The sequence below is a fragment of the Schistocerca serialis genome, chromosome 3, assembly GCF_023864345.2.
Source record: "Schistocerca serialis cubense isolate TAMUIC-IGC-003099 chromosome 3, iqSchSeri2.2, whole genome shotgun sequence".
In the NCBI taxonomy this organism is placed as follows: Eukaryota; Metazoa; Arthropoda; class Insecta; order Orthoptera; family Acrididae; genus Schistocerca; species Schistocerca serialis.
In genome coordinates, this window is record NC_064640.1 from 397,618,060 (window position 1) to 397,630,651 (window position 12,592).

The 12,592-nt window shown below is 42.9% G+C and overlaps 1 pseudogene; it reads left to right on the forward strand.

Moving 5' to 3' along the window:
* Positions 1-8,252: 8,252 nt before the first annotated feature.
* On the forward strand, positions 8,253-8,370 carry LOC126472026 (5S ribosomal RNA; annotated as a pseudogene).
* The last annotated feature ends 4,222 nt before the right edge of the window (positions 8,371-12,592 follow it).

A 12,592-nucleotide genomic window follows, 5' to 3' on the forward strand; every position in this document is an offset into this window, starting at 1 on the left:
CGACCTCCTAGACTGGCCTAAACCTAGTAACTTCCGACCCTAGGCGCGTCCCTTGTATACCGTACATTGAAATACATCCTCTCTATTGTACCTAATTTCCTGTATTGTCATTTAACGGCAGCCCTGGATGTCCACTCTCTGATCCTGACCACTCGACCTCCTGCACCCCGTCGTCACGAGGCATATGTAACAACCGCCTCCCCCCATTTCCCAAACCCCGTATACATTTACAGTTGGTGACCAGAAGTGGGATCATATACATTTACAGTCTACTTCAGGAATGTTATTATCCGCAGTCCAGTGCCTCACAGTTGCTGCTCTGTGATAGGATGGATTGTCATGCTGACAAGCCTGCATGACGGAAAACGAAATAGGAAACCATCTCTCTGTGAAGAGCAGCAGCGGAAATTTTACCGATACATCAGGTCAGTCCACACAACCTCCTTAGGCACCTAATCGCCGTGGAAGAGTGCTTGGTGTATCTCTACGACCCCGAGACAGAGGAGCAAAGCAAACAGTGGAAACATGTACATTCACTGCCGCCGAAAAAGGTGAAGAGCCAACAACCATCGGCCAAGCCGTCACTTGAGCATAATACTGAAATCTCCCAACGAGGTTGTGGAACGCTGTAAAAATGAGGCCTCGTGGAAAGCTGCCGATGGGAGTGGTTTTGCTCCAACACGATCCACTCATTCTGTACAGGGCACAGTTGCCTACGTATATCTCGCGAGGAGACCATGAAGATAAAATCAGAGAGATTAGAGCCCACACTGAAGCATACCGACAATCCTTCTTCCCACGAACGATACGAGACTGGAATAGAAGGGAGAACCGTTAGAGGTACTCAGGGTACCCTCCGCCACACACCGTCAGGTGGCTTGCGGAGTATGGATGTAGATGTAGATGTAGGCCAATTAGAGCGCAAAGAAGCCAAGTAAACATGTTAGACAGTTCAGTTACAATAACAGTGAAGAGACATATGGTGTAGCCAAATGTGCCCTTCATTTGGTTCCCTAAAACCGAACAAGAAGGCGATACAGATATGGGACATGGGACAGTAATAAGAACCGAGCCTGAGCCAAATGCTGAGCAGTCTCGTACGCTATCACCTACGCTATGAGAACAACTGACATTATTTGTATCTGGCGTGCCGCTTGAATTTGCGCGCGCAACGTCTTGACCGGCTAACTTCAATGCAAGTTGGAAACGGCGTATCATATCGAATTTCTTTTCTGTACAATCATATCTGATCACAACGCAACCTGGATCACCCTTACAAGCTTTTCAGACTGTTTCTGACTAAATAAAATATTTTGGAACATTGTTCCAGGAAAATTATTGATCTAATAATTTTAAACTTATTTAATAAACACACTCGTGATCACATTGAAGTTGTTAATTTTTATTTTTGAACTTAGAGGTTTCGATCTTCTAAGAGGTCATCATCAGACATACGTTCCTTAATGACAGTAGGAATCGCTGCCGTGGAGGATGTCCGTCCGTGCTGGTGTGGAGAACACTACTCTAATTTTTACTTTTAGATGACCGGTTTAGATGTTCTAAAGAGATCATTATCAGAGCTATATTCTCAACACCGACGTTTTTGAGATTCCCGATTATCGTGCAATTTGTCTGCTAATGATGTGCAGATTAGCCGCGACAACAGCTAAAACACCTACTTGGCCATCATCATTTGTTGCAGGTCGTGGTTGACGTTTCACATATGGCTGAACACTCCTGTTTCCTTAAATAAGGTAACTATCCGGCGAACGGTCCGGACACTTGGATGATGTCGTCCAGGATACCGAGCAGCATACATAGCACACGCCCGTTGGGCATTTTGATCACAATAGCCCTACATTAACGCGATATCGACCTTTTCCGCAATTTGTAAACGGTCCATTTTAAGATTGGTAATGTATCACAAAGCAAATTCCGTCCGCACTGGTGGAATGTTACGTGATACCACGTAGTTATACGTTTGTGACTATTACAGCGCCATCTACCACAAAGCGAAAAAAGTGGTCCAACTAAAACATTCATATTTCTTTACGTACTACACGAATATGTAATAAAAAATGGGGGTTCCTATTTTAAAAAACGCAGTTGATATCCGTTTGACCTATGGCAGCGGCATCTGGCGGGCCAACCATAGCGCCATCTGATTTCCCCCTTCAAGCTAGTCGAGTTTTGTTCTTTGTAGTTTTTTCGTTTGACGCTTATTTCGTGAGATATTTGGCCCGGTCACGATCAACGGACCACCCTGTATATTTGGGGTGGTCTGTCTTACCTACCTTACCCTGTACAATAGTCAGCTGTACGTCTGAATCAAGTGGAAGAGCTTGGAGCAACGACTAGCTGTTTGCTACCAATTAACAGGGAAGCTTCCGAAACAGAAGTGTATTGCACACACGCACACACACACACACACACACACACACACACACACACACACACACACACAAGCGCTAAGAAGTTTGTATTACTATTCTAACATAGCGCAATTGAACTGCGGCGGCATGGTTAAATACGCAAAGAAAAGTGGAATAGATCACTAAATCAAATCTTAATGTACCTGAAATCAATAAGCATAGTATTCCCGCAATTTTAAATAATTAATGAATGCAGTATACAATCATTTACTAGTATTACAACGTGAGTAGGCTAACCTCCAGCCACGTGGCATAAAATCACATAAATAAATCTAAAACTACATGAAATCTAAAAGTAAAACACTGTCACGGTGCTTTAAATAAAGAACGAAAACAGTATGGAAACATTTATTACTATTACAACGTGAACAAGCTTACCTACAGCCCCGTGGTTCAATGCGCAACAAACATAATTTAAATTGATTCAGTAATTTACGTAATTAGATCGGAATCTATATGATCTAGATAATCAGGTCACTTTCGTGATATTTTAAACAGTTAAATAGAATTTAGAAATCTATGTACGTGATAAACACTACTCTCTCCCACTGCAAATATCACCTACACACTGATTACGTTCAGTTATATCTAAGTGCAAGTCCAACAAACCTGTGCACAACCATCTAGCATGTAAATGCCGATTCACTTGCCCTATCAGTGTGGGCGGGGCGCACAGGTTTGAAAGTTAATCCATCTAAAACGCAAGCAGTCCTAGTCGTTTACGAAAGGCTTATTACCCCTCAGTTCAGAGAATCTCTTCCACCATGAATCCTGAACGGCACAGAAATAACATGAATCGATTCGTCCGTTTCATAGCTACTTTGATTCTAAGTCACTGACAGGATTTTCTGAGGTACTGCAAACACTGCGTGTACACTTGCTTGACAGTTGTCCTGTTTACGGAGATAGTGCAGTACGGTGTGTAATTCCGCATGTCAAACACCGCTACTATGTATCCATTTGTCTGTTTTTTCTTCTGCAAAGAACTTGCTGCTAATTTTAGGCCAGCATTTAGACAGGACTGAACACACAACTGCAATCCGTAAAAAAGTGTCAGCCCCGCTTCCACTCACTACAGAAATAAAGAAAAGTATTTCTTTTCGAACGCAAAACAAAAGCTCGTCAAGACACTAATACTCCCCGTACTTGACTGTAGTGATGCCATTTTCCAAGGATTTTCGAACGAAAGCTCACGCAGGCTGGAACTGGCCATAAATGCCTGTGCACGCTACATATGTGACGTACGCTTTTTTAACCATACCACAACAGCCTACGAACAATTATCATAGTTTCATACCGATAAGCATAGAGACTATCATGATCTATTGTCGCAGTATCGTCTTCTCAATCAGTGCATTCCCTTTTATTTATCTTCAACTCTTACAGTCTGATGCACCTTGCCACAGTTCAGAGGTTCGAGTCCTCACTCGGGCGTGGGTGTGTGTGTTGTTCTTAGCGTAAGTTAGTTTACGTTAGATTTAGTAGTGTGTAAGCCTAAGGACAGATGACCTCAGCAGTTTGGTTCCATAGGAACTTACCACCACTCTTATTCCACTGTCTGAACAGCACAGCAGAGACACTCGTCCTCAACGCAGTAAAATTCTGTCTGTACCACCACATAGCACCTCCATGTTTTCTAAATCATTTTCTGTTTCAGGAACTCGACTTTGGAGCATTATTCCTCAAAATGTCAGAGAAATTAAATTCCCTCCAATCTTCAAAAGGCAGCTAATGGTCCACCTCGTATCACAACAGCAATCTCTCCTGCACTCTGTGCAGCTCATTTTCGTCACTCCCCCTCCCACACAACTTTTCCCTATCCCTTGTCGACAGAGATCTCTATTTATATTCTGTTCTTTCCTAACAGCCATTGCCACTGTCATTTCAATTTTCTTCTTTTCCTTTATCCATTCCGTTTCTGTTAATACTAAACATGGCTGCAAATGAGGTAATGTAATTTGTATCATTCTAAATACCCTTTACAACATAATTATTATTATTAGAGTCAGTTATTATTATTATAATTATTATTATTATTATTATTTGGGAGGTTTTGTAATATGTTTCGTATATGTTACTCCTGGTCAGATGTAACAAAGGGCCTTGAGGCCCTAATCTGGTCGGGCTAAATAAGCAGTAGATGATAAATAAATACCAACTCCTCGTATCGGACCAAGACATATCTGTGCAGACCTGCTGCACCTACGTCAGCCCTGAGCTGAATCCACCTGGGACGCTATTGGATGTCAGTTCTGCATCCACAATGTATGGGAAATGTGTAAACAGGTGATGTCAGATACCTCTGGAAACCTGGAAGGATCCGTTATAGCATATCTGATTCATCGACACGCCTAGGTAGCCATGTGCAGTGCATTGTAAGCTGTAACACCAGTACGTCAAGATATTTAATTGGTTGTTTTCCACACAAGTGGATGTATTTTCAACGGCTGTGAATTTAACTCTTACAGGTAATCATTCTTACTATGACGCTTCACAGTGGTATCTAGAAGGAATTGTGCATTTTGTAACATAAAGTAAACTTGACATTGATGATAAGTCATTGTAGCTGTAACATCAAGAACCTTTATACTGCGAATATCGTTATGTGGAGATACTTTGTGTGTTCCCTGTCAAGTAGTTGCATCTATGTTGTGCGGAAAACGTAAGGTGACTACACAGCACATAAAGGGCGTGTGTCCTGCAGAACTGCTCAGATGATAAGACTTTAAAGTAAGGACCTAGGAATTGTGGGATGGTGTCAAATCATTACCAAGTTAACGTTACGTGTTCTGAAATTTGTCGGTGTAGCTACTAGACACATTTCACTGATTATTCATTCTTCAACTGTTAGCGGCTACTATGCATTCTGTTGGAATGAATGAAAAAAGGTCACGACTGCCGAAAGGGAATCAGATGGGAATTTCGTAAACACTTGATGCCATTCCGCTTCCTGCATTTAAAACTGACTGAATAACCATATTTAATTCTTCGATGTATAGGTTCAACGGTAGGTGAATAGGTTTGATGTAAAACATGAGACGAGCACGTAAATCAGTATTAAGGAAAGTAATTGGAAGATTTCGATTTGTTGTAACGGTTCTCGGAAAATGCCACGTTCTTTAAGGGAAACAGCAATCAAGACTCTAGTACGATTAATTCTAGAGATTCCTTTTTAGTGCTTATGAAGTAAGCACAACAGATACCGAATGAAATGAGAGATGACCTGTAAGGACCATACAGCCCCGACGAAACTGCAATTGTGGTGGACAGGTTTGACGCGAAATTCCTACCGTAGGCTGTGGTAGGCTATCATAAGCAAGCGCAGACTATGGTTGTTTTCCTATTAGCCATAAATAAGACCATAACTGCGTTACCTGTACATTATGTGTGTTGCATACTAACAGTGAGTTACCTCATTTCACTTAAAAATAAACAGTATTTACGGCAAAATTTAAATTTTCAATATTTAATTCACGTTTTATACGAAAATTGTTAATTTGTAACGTGAAAGAGAGGGATGTAGTAGAAAATTTTTTTAAAAATACAGATTTACTATGTAGCGCTAGTAAACGCAATTACCTAAAGAATGGTAAAATTAGAAAGAAAACACAAAACAAAACCGTATCAAACATCACTCCCATACTTCGTCAAAGTTCTATAAAACATGTTTCTGTGATTCGTAAATAGCTTTCGCACTTGTCAATACTAACAGGAAACTCATGTCTTTGATCATGAGGAAGAACATTCCATGGAGCACAAAATAACAATAATTATTAGATTTTTTGTTTATAAGTGTAAAATGCACTTGCATCAAAAGTAACTGCTTTGGTTACATAAAAGCGCATAAGTTACATGACCACATTATTTTCTCACTCATAAAAGGCAATTTATATTTTGTAAGGATATAAAGTATACAATGGACTAATGCTGGACCAATCTTCTTTCCCTCCAATTTAACTCCTGTCGTTTGGCTATCTATGTTTCCCTCGACCTCCAGAACGCCTATGATCGTGTCTGGCATCCCGAGCTCCTCTTTAAACTCCAGACCTACGCTCTTCCCAATTTCGTCCGTCACATTGCTTTTTTCCCTCCCGTCGTCCCTCCTATGTCAATACCGCAACTCCAATACTTTCTGTCCCACTGCCGGCGTGCTCCAAGGCTCCGTCCTCTCCCCTGTACACTGCCGATATGCACAAACCTCCCCCACTTGTTCAACTCCTCCAATTTGCTGTTGACACCTCCTTCCTGGCATCCAGTGACTCCTTTGCATCAACCCTTCCAAGACCCAGGCAATCATCAGAGGTGGTACCACCCGCTCCTTCCGTCTTCACGATTTTCACTTTGCCATTTATGGTCGTCCTATCCTCCTCACTCCTATCCTGAAATACCTTGGCCTCACCCTCGGCTGTCACCTCACATGGGCTCCCCATCTCCTTACGAGCCAACACAAAGCCCACAATAGACTCCATCTCCCGAAATTCTTGTCCGGCTGGACTTGGGGACAGCATCCTTCCACCGTCCTTCTCACCTACAAATCATTGATCCATCCCATAATTTGTTATGCCAGCATTTCCTGGATTTCTACCCCTACCCCTCCTGGATGATAAGTTTCACCCTGATCTCTACCCCTCCTCCCAACTCTAATCCCATCTTCCCCCTTCTCTTCTTCAGAGCTCCCTCTCTCCTCCTCTTACGTTCCCCTGAACGGTTTTTTCCTCCCTCCTCCACCACCTACCCTTCCTGTGCACTCCTTCTGTGTCTCTGGACTCCCTCCTGACTTGCCTTCCCTCTCTGCCTGTCTCCTGCCCCTTGGTACACCCCCCAGCCCCATTTCTTTTCATCTCACACCCACCAGCCCCCCTCCACCGCTACTCCGTCCTCTCCCCTCTTTTTCCTCCTCTAAGGCCTCCCCTATCTCGGCAGGTCCCTCTTGGCAGGTTTTATTCTTCATCATGAGTGCTCGGTCACGTGTAGTGGTTTTTAAAGTGTCGTCTTTCTGTTGTGTTTCACCTGTAGCCAACTTTTAACTTGTGCTTGTGACGTCAGTGTATTTTTATGCGCTACACACACCGGCAGTTGAGTTTTTTATTTTTTGTGGACCATTTTTTTAACTGTTCTTCAATGAACATCTCCAAGTAACTGTATATTTTAACCCCCATTGTCTCCCCTTATTTCTGTTCTTATCGCCTTTTATGAGTATCATTTCATCTTTTTATTTGTAGTGTCACTCAGCTGAAGAGCGGCAGACAGTGCCGCTGACAGCACTCCCCTGGCCTTATAGGGCTGGAGAATGAAATTACAATAGAGAAAAAAGGACAGAACGGTGGTTTGGATATGACCAAGACATGTTACTGCTTGTTTTAATAACTGCCATCAAGTCCAAATATAATTTTTTCTGTGGTAAACTATATAAATAAAGAACCGGAACGCCTTTTTCTTTGGCGTCTGAGTCACTGCACAAGTCTTCCCCAGGACATCAAAGTGAATATTTTGTTTTCGACATTTATCCAGTAGAATCTATGTGTGGTCTATTGTTCACTATAATGAATGCAATTTAAATTTCCCACTATTTTTCAATGTTGTTTTACCACTTTGGGGATGGAGCTTCAGTCTCATTCAGGCACTGGCAGTGTAATACTCTGACTCCATCTCGATTGTGGTTCAAATGGCTCTGAGCACTATGCGACTTAACTTCTGAAGTCATCAGTCGCCAGATTGTGTTAATGAACAAGTATGCTTCTTGTATTGTCAAGTTTCTCTTTCATTTTAACTTATGTCACATGTGTTACGATTAGAGTACCATCCAAATAACATATTTATGGCAACGGCCTTGCCGCAGTGGATACACCGGTTCCCGTGAGATCACCGAAATTAAGCGCTGTCGGGCGTGGCCGGCACTTGGATGGGTCACCATCCGGGCCGCCATGTGCTGTTGCCATTTTTCGGGGTGCACTCAGCCTCGTGATGCCAATTGAGGAGCTACTCGACCGAATAGTTGCGGCTCCGGTCAAAGAAAACTATCGTAACGACCGAGAGAGCGGTGTGCTGACCACACGGCCCTCCTATCTGCATCCTCATCTGAGGATGACACGGCGGTCGGATGGTCCCGATGGGCCACTTGTGGCCTGAAGATGGAGTGCAAATAACATATTTCTGATGGAAATCAGGACTACAGTGCTGCACTTTGCATTAAGGAGCCAAATCGACAGTGTGCATTCGGTATCCCTGTGCAGTTCACTCCAGTGTGGAGATGGCGATGGCAGCTATGGCAGGTGTGACAGTGGCGGTTGTGGTCGCAGTTTCAACACACTGACTGTGTAACTCTCTGGTGGCAGCAGTGACATGTGTGAATCAGTTGATTTGCATGATGCAAGACCTTGGGGGCAGTGTGGGGGCTCTCCCCACGTGGTTTTTGTTTGAATAAAGATATAAACGTTCCTCTCCTATTCCAGCAGTGGTGGCAGTTGTTTAAACATTAAATATGAGCATAGCACAAGTGCACTGGAACTTAGGACAAGTCAGCTCTTGGGTCTAACACTTAGGGTAATTTTTTTAAAATGCGACATCAGAAGGATGGTGGGAATTTTTTTAAATTTGTGGTTTGCTATGATAGCCACATTTTAAACTTAGATCAGGCGAACTGTAAAGTCATAAGAGTGGAGAAAACCGATGTCCTTTTCTTATTTTGTGCCAGTTTATGTTTAGGAAGGATTTTAAACTTCGAATTGATGTGAAATCTGACAACCATGCAGTCCGGGGTCATATCTCCAGACCCACCATTTGACAACCATGCAGGTTCCCAATCTTGGATTGTCAGATCGCCAGTTTGAATTGTGATATCATAGGGCTGTACTTGTATTCCCAAGTCCACAATGTTGGATTTTGAACTAGTGTGTCAATGTGTCATCTTGAATTTTCCACCAAATTAAACTGGGCTCTGAGACACAGTGTCATAATAATGGTGGAAAACCTTGTAGGAAAAGTGTGCTGCATTTGAATTTCCCACCATTTTATACAGAAGGCAATTAGCCTATGATATGAAAGAGATGGAGGCACAGGGAAATATGGCAACAATGCATGATATAGATGACATCCCAGGGGGAGTGAGAGTTGGGAAATCTGGCAACAATGCAGGCCATGCTCGAATTGGTACAGCTCTATTACTGATATGGCTGAAATTAAGAGATCTGTCAGCATGTTAGATTACCGATACAGGGAAGAGTAATTGATGCAGGAAACAGCAGCAACACATTTCTGCGACAGACCTTTAATACTTAACTTATTGCTAAGATTTATACCTACTTTCAATTATTTAAGTCTGAAATATTCTTGCAATGTTCAAGAAGTGTGTAATCTTGAGGATTGTGCCGTTAGGGATGTATTATGCGTGGTGTGTATGCAAACCAGTGACACGATATTGGTTAGGTCAGTGACTTTGAATAATGTCTGTCAGCGGTTCTCTGTTTTGTAGTGAGGCCTTGTGTCAGTGTTTTGCATTAACGTCGAACACTGTGTAGTTTCCCAGACTGCTTACTGTCCCAGCTGGGGCTTTCTCCTTGAAACAGCTGCCACAGAGAGCATATCTGTGCTTCCTCCATGAAGGACAATGACAGATAACTCCAATAACTCTTACATTACGACCATACGAAGTGTATTAATGCAGACTCCAGTGCGTCAAACTTTAATATATGGATGAGCAAAGATAAAAGAACAGTCCTGTAGAACCATTACATTATAGCTAAAGATCTTCCTACCTTCCTGCCTTCCAGCTATCGTAATACGTTTAATAAGTGAGGTAAAAGTGATGCAGCAACGTTTTTATACTGTAGGTCCTTCCAAAAACTACAGTGCGAGATGGAGGAAGGCAAGGGTGTATCACCTCCAATACGTAAAATTAGCATACTGTAGTCGAATAATTCACTTCTTACTACGACCTCACACATCGTTACAGATGCAGTGTTACGAATGCTAGTTCATTCTGAACAAACTATTACCCTGACACCAGGTTTCAAATCAGCACTCACTCCATTGGAGAATTAAATTTCATTCTGGAAACAATGCCCCATGCTGTGGCTAATATTCTTTCTCCCAGGAGAGCTAGTCCTGCAAGGCTGCGGGAGAACTTCTGTGAAGTCTGGCAGGTAGGAGCTGAGGCACTGGCGGAAGTAAACCTAGGAGATGGGATTGTATGTAAGTCGCGCTTCGATAGAGCGCAGTCTCGACCCCACTGCGACCGAGTGCAGACCAGTGCCCCAGCGCACGTCGAGACAGAGCAGCTGTAAACAGCACAGGCTACCTAACGAGTTCTTGCCTCTTCCGGTCAGCAAGTAAGTTGTATCAGCAATCTGTATGCACAAATCCACGCAGTCATGGCAGCAGCAATGCGGCATTGTACTTTGTGTTTCCCCGTTGGATGGGAACACCCCAAGATTGGGGGAATAGACGGGTGGTTATCGGAATTCATCTGAGGGAATTGTAATATGACTTCTTGGGGAACATTGTGTTCGTTAAAGTTGCATCCGACGATACATGTGCACGAGCAGTTTCTGAGTATGACAGTACTGTCAGTCTCAAAACGAGTTTCGGAGAGATAAATAAAATCATGGCAACACAAGTCGTGTTGGAGTGATGCATGGTGTGAATTCACAACTTTTTCTTTAAAATACTCGACAGGCGTTATCATAATTTGTTATTAGAGAAGTGGAAGAACAACAAATATTTTAATATCAATAATGGTGTCCTAGCAGTGCAAACCTCATTAAACTTACTCCATCTTAGCTAAATATACAGGGAGACAAAGTTCTAATAACATATGATATGAATAGCAGTGAACCTGTGCAGGTTGTGGAGCCGCAGGCCACCTCTGCGTACAGCCAAGAGCCAAGAACACAACTACAACAACAAAAAAACCACTCATACTTACGACATCACGCACACACAGAGGCTATAAGCTATGCAGACAAAGTCGCAATGCCAGGAACTTCACAAGAGGCACTTCTACATCAAATACTCGCGAATAGCATTAAGATTCAATCAAACGATAACTCGTTCCTATCAGATAACGTCACGAAAATCCAAACTGAGTCAGCGACTTACGCAGATAACTTCGGGAAATGGGAGCTTCACAAGATGAAATTCCAAACCAAACACTCGAAACCAGTGTTTCCCAGTGACTTAAAAATACATCGTCCGAGTCCGCTCACGAGAAGACTACCGTGACCAATGAAGTGAGAACTTTTCGGATAACTGTAAAATAGATGCAGCAATCCCAATAAACAAACTGAATAAAAAATCGAAGATTACATCAAGTCTGCAAATTCACAAGGAGCCAATCGGATCGTCAACCCAGACCAAAAGGAAAAAAACCGCACAAGTGCACGTAGGACTCGCACTCTAAGGGTTCCTTAGAAACTTAATTATGTATATGGATGTTAATAACTTTGCGTGATTTAATGGCCTGGCGCAAGTCTTTCTATTGGACGCTACTTAGGCGACTTGTATGTTCCTGACCTACCCCAGCTATCCAACCAGAGAAAGGGCACCTGCAGCTTAACTTAGAATGCGAACCACGTTTTGTTTTTGGTGACTCCTCACATCGTTGATAGGTAAAGGCTAGGTTAAAACGAAAATTGGAAAACCTGTGGTCTCACCGACATTCGATCCCGTGACCTCTGGGTTTCCAGGCATGCGCTATACAGCTTAAAAAAAATTAAAGAGAGAGCCGGTAGACTATCAAGCCCAACATGAATGTAGGCAATTCGTTCGGTCAGCGAGGAAGTTATATCAGCAATCTTCAAATGGTTCTGAGCACTATGAGACTTAACATCTATGGTCATCAGTCCCCTAGAACTTAGAACTACTTAAACCTAACTAACCTAAGGACAGCACACAACACCCAGCCATCACGAGGCAGAGAAAATCCATGACCCCGCCGGGAATCGAACCCGGGAACCCGGGCGTGGGAAGCGAGAACGCTACCGCACGACCACGAGATGCTGGCATATCAGCAATCTGTATGCACAAATCCACGCAGTCATGACAGCAACAATGCGCCATTGTACTTTGTGTTTCGCATTCCCCTTTGGATGGGAACACCCCAAGATTGATGAGTGAGTTTGCGAATGTCAAAATATGTTATGTAAACGGCCGTACCTTTTAAT